This window comes from Corvus hawaiiensis, chromosome 8 (genome assembly GCF_020740725.1).
Source record: "Corvus hawaiiensis isolate bCorHaw1 chromosome 8, bCorHaw1.pri.cur, whole genome shotgun sequence".
NCBI lineage: Eukaryota > Metazoa > Chordata > Aves > Passeriformes > Corvidae > Corvus > Corvus hawaiiensis.
Window position 1 is genome coordinate 24595269 of NC_063220.1, and position 13105 is coordinate 24608373.

General features: G+C 43.0%; 1 protein-coding gene across 6 annotated transcripts in view; it reads left to right on the forward strand.

The window, feature by feature from the left end:
* ZMIZ1 (zinc finger MIZ-type containing 1) overlaps positions 1–13105 on the forward strand; it is a 303291-nt gene that overhangs the window by 68366 nt on the left and 221820 nt on the right. For 5 of the 6 annotated variants that reach the window (XM_048310656.1, XM_048310661.1, XM_048310660.1 and 2 more), the window contains exon 2: positions 8808–8890. The exons of the other annotated variant lie outside the window; for it this stretch is intronic. The gene's annotated coding sequence lies outside the window, so the exon portion shown is untranslated. The remainder of the gene's footprint in view (positions 1–8807; positions 8891–13105) is intronic. 6 annotated transcript variants of the gene reach the window in all.

Here is a 13105-nt window from a genome sequence, read left to right on the forward strand (position 1 = left end):
TAGGAATAACAGTTCTTTACTATATATATATATGTATATAACCAGTCAAACAAAACAACAACAACTATGGCAGTAACAGCAATCACAAACCCAGTGCCAGCCTTCTCGGCTGTCAGGCCCTTTTCCCTCGGGTGCAGTTCCGCTCGCAGCCGGCAGGGGCGCTGGCGGCTCCCGGTGAGCAGGGCAGGTGCGATGGTTCCCCCGCGGCTGCAGGGGGCGCTCCGGAGCGAGCTCGGGAAACCCGCGGCTCTGGTGCCCTGGGATCCCGGGAAGGGATGGAACAAAGGCTTCACAAACTCCTGGGCAGCTGATCCCGGACTCTCAGGAACAGCAGGCTGAAACGGCAGGCTGGAACGGCAGGGACGGACGCAAATCCCAGGTGGCAGGCGAGATGTATCCAGATGGGAGAACCCCACGGAGGCCCAGGCAGGCAGGGCGAGCAGGGCTACAGCGTAGCGAAAGCTCGAAGCAGCAGCGGGGCAGGGCAGCCACAGCTCGGTCTCCAGCAGGGCAGGGAAAGCGGCTTTTGGGGTCCCGGCGTTGTTTCCAGCAGGAAGAAAGAACGGCCAAAAAGAAAGAAGCAGCAGCTCCTTTCTCTGCAGCTTCTCTCTCCGGACGCTCAGAGCGAACTGACCCCACACCCAGGTGTAGACAAAGGAGTAGCCAGGCCCGCCCCACTCCCCTTTTTGTCTTTCTTAAGTACAGCTATTTGTCCCCTAGCAACATGCATATGGGAGAAAATTCCTTTAACAGGAAAAGAACTAAGACTAAACTAAAACCCCAACACTAAGAAAAAATGAAGAGTTTTTCCTTGTAAAACCTAGGCACAAAGCTCTAGAAGTGTGGTCTAAGTCTTTGTGGGTTTCTCTTTGTTTTTAAAGTTTTCTTAAAAACCAGCTTTCCTCACGTTGGTGCTCCGTTTTTGCACGTATGTGTTACTGTATACACAACCCTGTTCCATACTGCATTAGGGAGGATTATTTTCAGACCAAAACAAAGCAAAACTTGTTTATTAACAGAAGATGTTCAGTGTAGTGAAATGAAGTGAAAAAGTTAAACCACTACATTTTTATTGATGGTGGTGTAAGTTTCCTTCACCACAGTATTTTTTCACTTTATGTAAGTTTCGGGTTCTGCCCCCCGGCAAAAATGATGCACACGTGTTGCATGTAGTTCTAAGCCCTTTGCTCTGCTACTGTCCTTAAGTAGTAATGCTGTAAAGATTTAGAAATTATTCTACTGCCAAATATAAGACATTTGTTACTCCCAGAGATGATGGCTTAATTTTTAGTATTCCTTGGTGGCTTATATCTTGACATTTCTTATGACCTACAATTAAAATGACTTTAGCAAAGTCTCAACTTATATCCAGATTTCTGAGTGTGGTTGAGTGTCTCCAGGGAGAGCCTTGAACTGCTCACTAAATCAATTTGTTCTTTTCTCAAAACAGGTTAAATATGTTTTAGCACTTTTTATTAAAAAATAAATAACCCTAGATGACATAACTGCGACATGTAAAATTAAAAAACATGCTCTGTGCATTTTGAAGGGTAGTAATTTTGATGCCAATGCTGTGCTGATAGTATTCCACCAGAGAGAGCAAAGAATGGTTAAAAACAAGCATGTCTAATCCTGTCTCACTGTTCTGCTAGTCTCGTTTGAGAATTAAGTTGATGGCACTCTACTTGGGTGGGTGCTAACTGCTAGATGTGGCAATAAGCTTCTTTAGCAGAGCCTGAGACACTCTACTTTCACTGCCTTGTCTCCCTGGAGTTAGATTTTTTTTTTATTTGTCTTACTCATGCCTACTGCTTTCTTTTCAGGTCAGTCTTCTCCTTATACCTTTAGCAAGATAGGCTGCAGAACTTGCTTGTGACTCACCTGTTCCCTTAGCTGATCCTGCAAGTACAATTTGAGTAGACTCCTCATGTTTACAGTTTATTTTGTATCCAACACACAGGAGGAGCAGAGGGAAATCAGTAGCTGCTGGTGCTCTGCAAATCTGCAGAGGCTATAACAGGCAGCTGTATGCCGGGAGAGTCAGATGCACTGGCTATGCCAGAAGCAGCTTTTGTTCCCTCAAGCCACTTCCATGGTTGTGCTTGAGTGGATTATTGTTTAAGGCTCTGTAAGTACAATAGGACTTAAGGAAAAGGAAAGGGGGAAATTTTTTCTAAAATAGAACAAAACAAACTAAAAAAGTTTCTACGGAAATAGATGGCAAATGGTCTCTAATAATGGGATTTTACAAGAGATGTCCAATCTCCAGAACAATGGTTCAGTTTAAGCCAAGATTAATAGTGCTTGTTATCCTACGCCTGTGAGTTGGCAACTCAGTCCTCTGCTACAAACAGATGCAGTTTAATGTTCTGCCGCCTGCTGCGGCCTGGGGAGGAGCCGCCACTGCGATGCTCACTTGTGAAATGGTACCGAATTGCAAACCTCGGTTGGTTTGGGTCCATCAGCCCCAGGCTGACTGACTGTAGCTGGCTGGGCGCTGCTGGGCTGGAGGAGGAGCTGTCTGGACTGCCTTGCACAGGGCAGCCACACCAAATCTTTCTTATTTCAGCTCGGGCCAAAGCCACCTCCATCAGATTATGGTTTCACAAAGATGCGCTGAAATGCCTGTCCTCCCAGTCCTCTCTCCCTGTTCCTGCTTAAACCCCTGATCTATTCTCCTGATTCACATGCGGCCCCTTAAATCTGGGGTGTGGGGCTGGGAGGGAGGTGGGGTGCAGCACTGCCCCAGGGACTTCAGGGTTTCCGGGGCTGTGACAAGAAAGCAGAGACATGGACTTACAGCAATCTTGGCCTACTCATGCCCATGTTTTTAGGTACACTGGACCCATCTTAGATGCAGGCTGAAAAAGATAATAAGATTGGAAAAGAGGTTCTTTCAGTAACTAGATTTTTGTGGAACAACTTGAGAAGTAAAGGATTTTGTTATTGTGAACTGGAGATTGTGATACTGCAAACTGCTGCTGTTAAGCTTTAAATATGTAGGGTACGACAACAACCTGGACCTTTCCCTTCCATCTTAAAATTAGAAAAATTGCAAATTCATGAGTTTCTACAACTGAGAAAATGTGTACTTCAGTTATGTTTCATTTTTTTGAGATAATGTGAAATACAAGTTTGAGATGGCTTTCATTTCTGTTTATGCATAGAAAAAACTTAAAGGTAGTTTTTTGGTTTTTTAAATTGGGAAAACTAATTGAGAAGATGGTGACTAAATAAAGAAAACTTTTGCTTCTACACCCTGGTGAGAAAGAAGATGGGAAAAAACACAAGCAAAATTTACATACTTACTACTGTGATTCTTTCTTACTTTGCTGTACCTTTGTAGCATTCTGCCTAACAGGGTGAGCTTGAGAAATCTCCCAGGACTAATTGTAGTAATGATGTGATACAGGAGCCACCAGTTTGAGCAAGTGTCTGAGTGGCTGCTCTGTTCAATGCAGCAGCCTCCTGTGAGAACCTGCTTCTATTTTGGGAACATGTCAGGAGGAAATGGGGTAGCGCAGGAGTGCTGGCCCAGGGTTCTCCTGGGACTCTGTGGGGCATGGGGAGGGGAGCCCTGCTGGGATGAAGGCAGGAGGCTGACTCCAGGGCTTGCCTGTGGGGCAGGGAGGAGGATGTGTTAGGTGCTGCCAGGTGAGGCACATGGCAAGTTCCAGTGCAGCGTGGCCACTTTCTGTGGCTTTCTGCTGCTTGTGCTTGGAAGGAGTGTGCATCCTGTCTGTTCCATCAGATAAATCTCTGTATTTTACAGCCATGTGGCTGCTGCACTTTGGTGTGATGTGTTTGTGTGGTTTTTTGTTTTTGTTTTAGTAGGGATTATTGAGGGCCAAGTCTAGGTGGAGGCAAAGTTGATAGTTGTTGGAAGCTGCAGTCCTGCTTCCCTCTGCACAGATCTTCCCAGCTTTACTTTCATCCTGCATTCTGTCTCTGCCCAGGAAGGAACACACCAACTTGCACTGACATTAGTCTCTCTCTGTCTCTCTATTTTTCCTCTCCAAAACCCTCACCTATTTTGCATTGCTTACTTTAACAACATTTTTTTGCTTTTCTTTTGTTAAACTAGCCAGCTGTTTGTCAATGAGGATGGCATCTGATGCTTGTCAGACATACACTCACTGTTGATTCTGAGTTGCTTTAAAATTTCAAGAAAGCCTAAGTTTCTAAAAAGTCCTGATAGAGGGCTACGATACCTAATAAGGACTGCATATAATAGTTAAACTCTCTGTAGAAGTTTGTTAATGTTTTCGCATAGCTGACCAGTAAGCTTATTTAGGAAGAGCAGCACTTCGTGTTCTTCACTTATGACCCAGTTACAGCTGTGGATAAATGAGAAGTTGGGATTGCTGACATGCTGTGGTTTTATAGGAATTTTGAGTTTGAACATGTTCTGCAGTTCAAGGAGAATAATGCTGGAACTTTGAAATAATTTGTGAAAGTAGGAAAATACCCTAAAATGCACTTGCCTTATGCATTTCAATAGTAAGATTGTACAATATACATTAACTGTCTATCTTACCAGTATTTTTGTTTTTCAAGAATTTCTGTGTGGGTGTTTTCTGTTTGCTATCTCTACATTTTTGTTTGTGTATGTAGAGTCCAAGTGGTATTTTGTGTATGGAAACTGAAGGATTTACTCTTGGTTACCTTTAGAAATTGATTTATTTACAGTTATTTAAGTCCAGCATAGGCTGAATGCTGAGGTGTAGACAGTGAGATACCCTGGTGTCCCTCTTGCTTTCCTCAGAGGGTAAGGCTGAGGACAAGAAGCAGGATTCCAGGACTATCTGTGATAGTCCAGAGAGATCTGTAATAAACTTGTCTCTAAAATCTGGCAACCACCAGGTAAGACCAGGATGTGATGAGAAAGCAAGGAAACTTCTTTGTGCTTGACCCAAGTCCATTGTAGTGATACAGCTGAGATTAGGAGGTTTAAAGATGAACTCTTTGTTACTTCCCTATTGGATTTCCTCCAGTTCCCCCTTGCAGTATTTTTATATGCTTTAATTTTAAGACTTGTAATGCACAGTTTGCTCTGGGTGTTTCCTTTATATATATATATACACACACACACACACACACACACACACACATACCTTTTCCATTAATTTTGGCAAAATCACTAAGAAACGGCACCATGTTAAAAGAAAAAATGTTGAAACCGTGTAGTATATTGGGCCAAAATTGGTGGGTTTGGTAGCAGGGGCTGCAGGGGTGGGGGGCATCACCTGGGCTGCCCTTCAGCAGTGCCCCCGAGGGATCGTGTCTGCCCCAGAGTGCAGTGAGGGTCACCCTTGAGAGCTGTGGCCAGCCGAGGCCAAAGCGAGGGCATCCTTGGGGGAGACCGGGACCTGGGGAGGAGGAGTCCAGCCTTGCCCAGGGGAAATGGAGCGAAGGAGCAGCCTAAGGACAAATGAGAAGTGAGGAGGAGCAGACAGAGAAGGCTTTGCACACACACCCCGCGGCCGCCTGTGCTGCCTCTCGCCTCACCACAAGCATGGGCTGGGCTGAGGGTAAGGCATGGCACAAACCAGGCAAGTTAGGCTGGGATAGGTGGGGGGAGAAAAGGTGGTTGAGTGAAGTTGACCCTTGGGAAGGTGCAGGAAGAGACTTCCCCTCAGTAGTTGCTGAACTGCTTAGTCTCCTTTGTTTTTCCTCCTCAATTTCTGAAACAGTAATTAACAGTGTGTTAATTGGCAATAAATTAAGTGAAATTATGTGAAATTCCCAGAGTTGAGATTCTTTTGCCCGTGATGTACAGACAACAGATCTGGGGGATTCTTGTATTGCTTCTCCTGTTTTTAAAATCTTTGGGGTTTATTTTTATGCCTTTAGTTTTGAACTTTGGAAGCCTAGAGATAAATATATCCCTTAAAAAAACAAAACAAAACAAACAAACAAAAAAAAAAAAAACAACACCAAAAAAACAAGCAAGGATCTGAAAGCTGAAATTTTTATGTGATGATGAGACTTTGCAGAGCTGGCTTTAGGAAAAATTCCTAGTGCTGCAGGGGAGACGATAAAATCGCTGGAGTTGGCAGCCCTGCTGCGTAGCCTCTCCTTCCTCCCCCCTCAGCTCCTGCAGCCTTCCTGGCCGGTCCTGGTCGACTCCTTCACAGTGTTGATTTTTATGGTGTGATCTACTCGGAGCAAGAGTTTTGCCCGTGGTGCACTCGTAATGTACCACATACACGTTACTGTAGGAGTAGCCTAACACAGAGTGTCCGGCATTGCGAGCATCGAGCGGTTCGTAACCAAAAGCGCTTTAGGCCAAAAAAACCGTGCGTTTTTGTGCTCCCTCTGCTGGATCTGGAAGAGCAGGAAGCCCTCCCGGCTGGACTGGAGCGCTGCTGTTCCCCTCCTTCCCCCATTCCCACCCCACAGCTCCCTGAGCGGGCAGCGGTGGGTGTTTGCAGAAAGGACTTGGCGCTTCCCAGAGTCCGCTCGAGCCGCCGCACAGCGGGGCCGTGAGCCAGGTGGGAATGTGGAAGAGGCAGGGAATTGTGCGGCATCAAGTTATTGTGCCACAGTAAGGCTTAGAGCACACCTGGAAAGGGTGGCTGTGGCAAGCCAGGTGGAAGGGCTTTCCAGCTGACACTTCTTCTTATCATCTATTCTCATTTTCAGGTGTAGCCTGCTACCCCTGAACTTTGCCAGTGAGACTGTTTTGGGGATCTTTCTAGAAACAGGATGAGAGAAGGGATCAGGCTTTACGAAGCTAATTTTATTTTTGGAAGCTGATTGCAGTTCCCAGCAGGACCCTTTGAAGTGCGCTGGCAGAGCTGGGGCTGGTGTGGGGGCACAGAACAGGCTGGAGTGGTGGGGGGGACATTGTACAACCCCTGAACAGGTTGTGCAGGGAAACCAGGGAGCAGATGCTGGTGGGGATGCCAGTGTCCTTAGAATCAGCTTGGACCTGGTTTGTAAGAGGGGTGGGTGGTCGGTAATGTGAATTCACAGAAATGTTAGTGGATTACCCTTTTATTTTAAGATGTGCTTTATAAAACAAAGTAGGAATTGTGGTGCCAGTTTTACATATGGGCAGAATAAAGCACAGAGGAGGGGGGCAAAGCTTTGGGTTAGTGTGCTGCAGCAGAGCAGTTAAAGCTGGTTTAAACAGCCTCTGTTCCTATCCTCTGCCATGATGGCTGATCACTCCCATCCTGTGCCCACTCCCTGTGTTATGTTGGCACAGCTGTTTATGAGACAACATGCTGAAGGAAATTAGTTCCCCCATTCCAGCTAACCACACAGCCGCACAAATGCAGTGTTGGAAGCAAAAGTCCAGGAGAGAGGAGTGAGAGGTAAAGTTCAAGTGTCCAAGTAAATGCTATAGCCTCATCTGACAGAAGTCCAATCCAGTTACACCTAGAATGGTACCCAGATCTTGGGGCAGGCAGAACAAAAATTTTTCCTTTGGAGAAACAAACTGAAATAACTAATTGCAACTTTGTTAAAGTCTACATTAGCTGAGAAAGTCATGGTAACACATACTAAGTTTGAATCAATTAACATGTTTTTCCTCCCTTGAATAAGCAGAAGAAAAGCACTGGGGAAAACTTCTGGACGAGAATAAATACGTTGTGGGTGAGAACATTCACAATTCAATGAGGCCTTAAAAGCCAGTCATTCACCCATATTGCTTGTCAATGTGTGACTTCTCTAAAATTGCCTTTTGTGAGACAAGAAGACCAGCAGCGTTCCTGCATGAAGCAGACAGTCCCTTGGTGACACTGGATGTGTTGGGGTGGGATGACTGTTTCTGACAAGGTTTTCAGTCATGTTTTTATTCTTGGTGAATTATCAGTGAAAAGGGTAGATATGGCTGCAGCACAAACATTGAATGCAACTTGCAAGTTTTTTGTAATAACTTGAGGCTTTTCTTCTGCATTTTTAAGTCATCTGTGACTTTTGCATCATTTGAGTTGTTATGAAAGTGTCTGCTCCAACAGCTGGTCCTTGGGGAGGAACCTGGACTGGTTGCAAATTGTGTGGGGTTTGCTCTGTTGGGTTTTTATTCCGGTAGTATGTGCTTTTTCATGTTTAATAGAAAATTCTTTTGCATGGAAGTTACTTGGACGTTAGTGAAAAGAGAGGCAAAATGTAGTCACTGTGTCACTTTTCTCAATATTTGCTGAGTTTTGGAGCCTGGTAGCATAATGCTGTAAGGATGCCTTGTCTGCCTGCTGAAACAGCATGTAACAAAATACTGACTGCCCGTAAACATAACCCCCATCTCCCTTTGCAATCTTTCTTTTTAATTAAAAAAACATTTCCTAGAAGTTGCAGTGCTGTGCCAGTGTAATCCATAAACTTGTTTTGTTTTGCTACAGAGAGGATGGTGGTTTTGAGGTATTCTGGTGTATTTTCTTAAGCAGTATTTGGGGGTTGGTTTATCTTTTTTAATGGTACTTAGCTCACAACAGTCAGTGAGTACCCTTTATAAAGAGAATAAAAGACATCACCATGACCTTTAACTGAAAAAAATTACCATTTGGCTCAGGAAATTTTGATGTAAACCTCAGCAGAATTCTCATTATCTTTTCTTCATTTCATTGTTACAGGCATGAAAACCTGTAATACTTAAACCGCTGAGTGAGTCTCAAAAGCTTGGGGGTGGCAAGAGCTGGGCTGGAACCCCAACCCAGCCTCAGATCTGGCCCTTCTGGCTTGGTCATTGGACTCCTAAGTACTTTTAGTTCATTTCAGGTCTTTTCACTGAGCTGATTCAGATGCTGCTGTATTATGCAGGAGAATGGAGGCATGATATGTCTGTATTTTTATTGCAGGAAAATGGATCTTGTTATGTGAGGGCGTTGAGGAAACAGTCCCCAGCTACTGAGAGGAAGAAAGGCCGGTGGGAAATACTCAGGTAGGAAAGCTGTGTGTATCATCAAGCTGTAAAAACACTTATGGGCCTTCATTCTTTTTCCAGACACTGTGTTGTGTTTGATGCTTGAATGGCTGATCTGGTCACTATCATAGTTTATTTGTTGTTTTAAGAAGCAGCCCTGTTTGGTCAATTGATTGCAACAACAAAACCCCACAAGCAAAGCCCTCAGCATAAACATTCCTCGGGCTATCCCTGGTACGGTATTGATCCTGATACAGAATACAAACAAATTACTCTTTGCGTGAGCCATCCGAGCTATAAAACAGAGCAATAATATGTTCTACTTGCTGCCAATAAATGTGCATTTATAATAAACTAAGCAGAAATCCCTGAGTAGAAGAGAACAGTAGTTTCAATAACATGTTCAATATCTTATGTCCAGCTGTTGTACAGAATTTTTAAAAAAGCACAGAGTGGGCACTCCAGGGTTTCTGCTTCCTCCCTCACTTAAGGGAAAAAAAAAAAATCTTTGCAGACCTTTTCTGTTGCTGCTTTTTCTTTGCTTTTCGGCTTCTTTTAGATATTTTTAAGTACTTTGTAAACCATAGGTAAGCTCATCTCTGCTGTATTCAGTGTAGTTCATTGCTTCTCAAGAATTTCGCCTACATCATAATTTTCTTGTAGACCAGCTGCCTCTGCTTAAACTGCTATGTGGGTCATCTCCATTTTGCTCCTTGTCATATCCCAGTGGCATTTCCATATATTGGGAAATAGCACTAAAGACACATTCATATATCTGTAGTTTTGAATGCACTTGAAATTAGGGGGGGAGTTGGTACCCTGTGACCATCACTGTGGGTGATGCACTGGGTTATGCACTGGGGATGCATAACTGAACCCATTTCCAAAAAGAAAAAATGTTACTGATCATCAAAACATAGTTTTTTGGGGTTTTTTTAAATCTGCTTTACCATGCTCATATAATCCTCCTCATCCATATTTTCAGTGCTGCACTTTGATGAGTTACAGACAGTTGACCTCAAGGCATTTCTTGATGAACATTTCTGTCTGCTCTCAGCCTTGAAAAACTCAACCTTTTCAAGAGCTGTATGGGAGAAAAATGTGTAAGACTAATATTTATAGGCTGAAAGAGAAGAGAGAGGAAAGAGTAAAGTGTAAAACTTGCTTCCAGCAGAAATGCCATCCCTCTTTTACCTCTGATAATTAGAAGCATTTCTGACATGGTTACAAAGCAAGTTAGTGATGAGTGCCTGCCATTTGCTGTGCATTTCTACTGCAGAACTGTTTTCCTTCCCGATGCTTTCTTCTGTGTTGTTTTCAGAGAACCACAGATTTCACCTGATACTCACCTGTTACATTATGATTCATCAATACTCCTACATTTGAGTTACTTCCAAGTATGTACATATGATTGTTTGTAAAAATGCAGGGTTGTGATTCAGGTTCAGATTTTGGGTATTTTTTTTTCATAATGTTTACCAAAGCTCATTTGCATAAATCTTTTCATTAATACTGGTAGCTGAAATAATCCTGAGAGAAGGAGGAGAGGTTTTAAGTGCCATAATTTTTGTCAGGAAAAGATCATGGCTATATTCAGAAATGCAGTAGTACTGATTTTAACTCTGATAGAAGATTTAGAGAGCATTACAAGTAGTTTTTAGAGGTGCCTTAAACGGTGTACTGTATTTAATGGTCCCTGAATATAGGTCTAAGATGCTGGTCTTAGATAATAAAAAATACTATGTGTAGACATAGAAATACAGCAAATAAATAACAAAAGGAAACACGAAACCAAACCCCACCACATTAAGAAACACTCTGTTTTTAGAACTGTGCTCTTGAAAATTTCCTGGAGATTTCCCTAGACTTGGATCTTCATTTTCAAAAATAAAATGAAATTCACTTTTCTGTACCATAAGGAAACTTGGGAAAGAATTTCCTTGCTGTGCCTTGGGGTCATGTGGCCTCACTGCTGTAGAGCTGGAATGTTTGCCATGGTATTTCCGGAGGCTTCATAAACACACAGAAAAAACAGTGGGGATTAGGAGGATTTTAAAAAAATTGCTCTATTTTTCTCCCCCAACCCTTCTTCTTTTTTCTGGCAGCCTAAATTCATTACACTTTAAATGTAGGGTTCTTTTAGGAATTCAGAAGAGTTTTTATTTGATTCGTCCAGTGAATTTTAAGAACTAAGTTAAAATATTTAATAATTTTTAATTGCTGAATTTGTCTAGAATTATTTCTTACTAGGTGTAATACCTGGCAACCTGCATATTAAGCCTAACTCTTATTTAGACGGTCTTAATGGTTTAGTTTTGGCATGTGTCACTGTGAGTGACATTCAGTAATCTGACTTGATAGCTGTCATCTTGCAAGGCAGAGTAATGCAAACAAAAGATGAGCACTCAGACAAGGTTACAGTGAAGAGCCGTTTCCTAAGTCCTGCTGTGGTGGCGTAGAATCCCCAAGTCAAATCAGAAAAGCACAGAAATTAGTTCTGGCTCCTGGGATATGAGGGATAGGATTATGCAAACCTCTTCCTTCTGACTGTAGGAATAGTATGTGCTCCTTTTTAGACTTCACAAACACCAGCTAAACTGGGATTATGAGGACCTCTGTGTGTCTGTAATGCCATGGATATGTTATGTCTGGCAAGGTGGGCTGAAGGGACCCTGCAGTCGCTCTTACACCCTGGGCTGACAGAGCTGCATCTTCTCCTTCTCCCTTCCCCTTCCAGCCAAGCTGCCTGTTGAACAAGGGCAGAGAACTGATCTGTTTTAAAAATAACCTGGCAAAAATGAGAAGGGAGGGGGAGGATGAATGGACTATTTTTAGCTTAACCAAGTCCATTCTCTACACAGCATCATGAAGCTGTCCTGACACTACCAGGAGGGGTGGGGAGAAGGCAGTGCAACAGGAGCTGGTAAGCAGCAGCCTGAGATAAGAACTGCTTGTTCCAGATTGCCCTTGTGAAAAATCCCCCAGCAATGAGCCTGTGTATTCCATGAGGCTGCTCAGGACATGGTCAGTGGGTGGTGTATAACCATATCAAGACAGGCTTGTTGCTGAATCAGACTATTTATTGCATCAGAAGTTACAAAAAGGCAGCATAGTTTGAGCTTCTCTTTTAAGTATGAAACAGAAGAGTTGGTTTTTTCCGAACTTCAGGCCCCAAACTGGCACTCTGGGGAGGAGCATGGGTAGATCTGGAATTGAGCAAGGGCTTGGATTCTGCACATTGGTAGGGCTTCTTCACTCCTTTCTCCTGTCCCCTACTGAACTTTCTGAATTCTCTCTTGAAGAGTGACTAATTATTGAATTATATTCTCCTAGTGTGGAAATGTATGAAGTGTAGAATCATTTAGTTTAATAGAGTACGTCTTATGTTTTGTTTCGATAAATTTTGTGATGTCTGATTGCCACAGATTGTCACATTGTCTGACTCCTACTCTTCTGGTCTCTAGCTAGAGCAGTTGATTGAGAAGGGAATGGGATGAAGCTAAGAAGTTGTTCTGAAACTCCTGGACTGTAACATGTAGGGAAAAACATAGTTTCAGAGATTGGCTCGAATATAAATGTTCTGCTATTTAAAAGTCATCTTTTGTAAAAGTATGCCATGACTCCAAAGGCAAACTGTGTTTTAATTTGAGCTTATCTGCTTGTATATGTGGGGCTTTTTCCAGGTGGACGCACAGAAATATGTGAAGCTGAGTAAAAGGACTTCGTGCTTGAGTTGTCTTCAGTGTTGTACTTTTTATTAAATGCTGTAGCACCCCCCCCAAGTTTCAGGTGAAAAATTCCACCTATTTAGGTAGCAAAAATAGTGTACAAGAGCTTTCTTTTTTTTTGGACATGTTCCAAAGTTTTGTGTCATTCCTTAGGATATTTCACTGGTTTGTCACTTTGTGCCTTTATGAGACAGTGCAAAGATTTTTTTATAATTTTGTGATGATACTATGTGTATCTGAATAGTACTTGTCATGATGTTTGGCTTTGCCCCTTCCCATCTAAGGATTCCCAAGCCTTCCCAAGGAAACTTTTGTTTAGGCAGGGCAACAGGAGTCATGGTTGAAACTTGTTCTCAAAAGCTCTGTGTTCCTAATGGGCTTTGACAGTGGTTGGGAAAGATGTCACTTCAGCATAGTGAAAAGCAACCAAAGTAAATTATATTTTTAATGAAGGATTTTCTATCTGCCTGAATTGATACTGGCAGGGCAGTGTAAGTTAAAAATA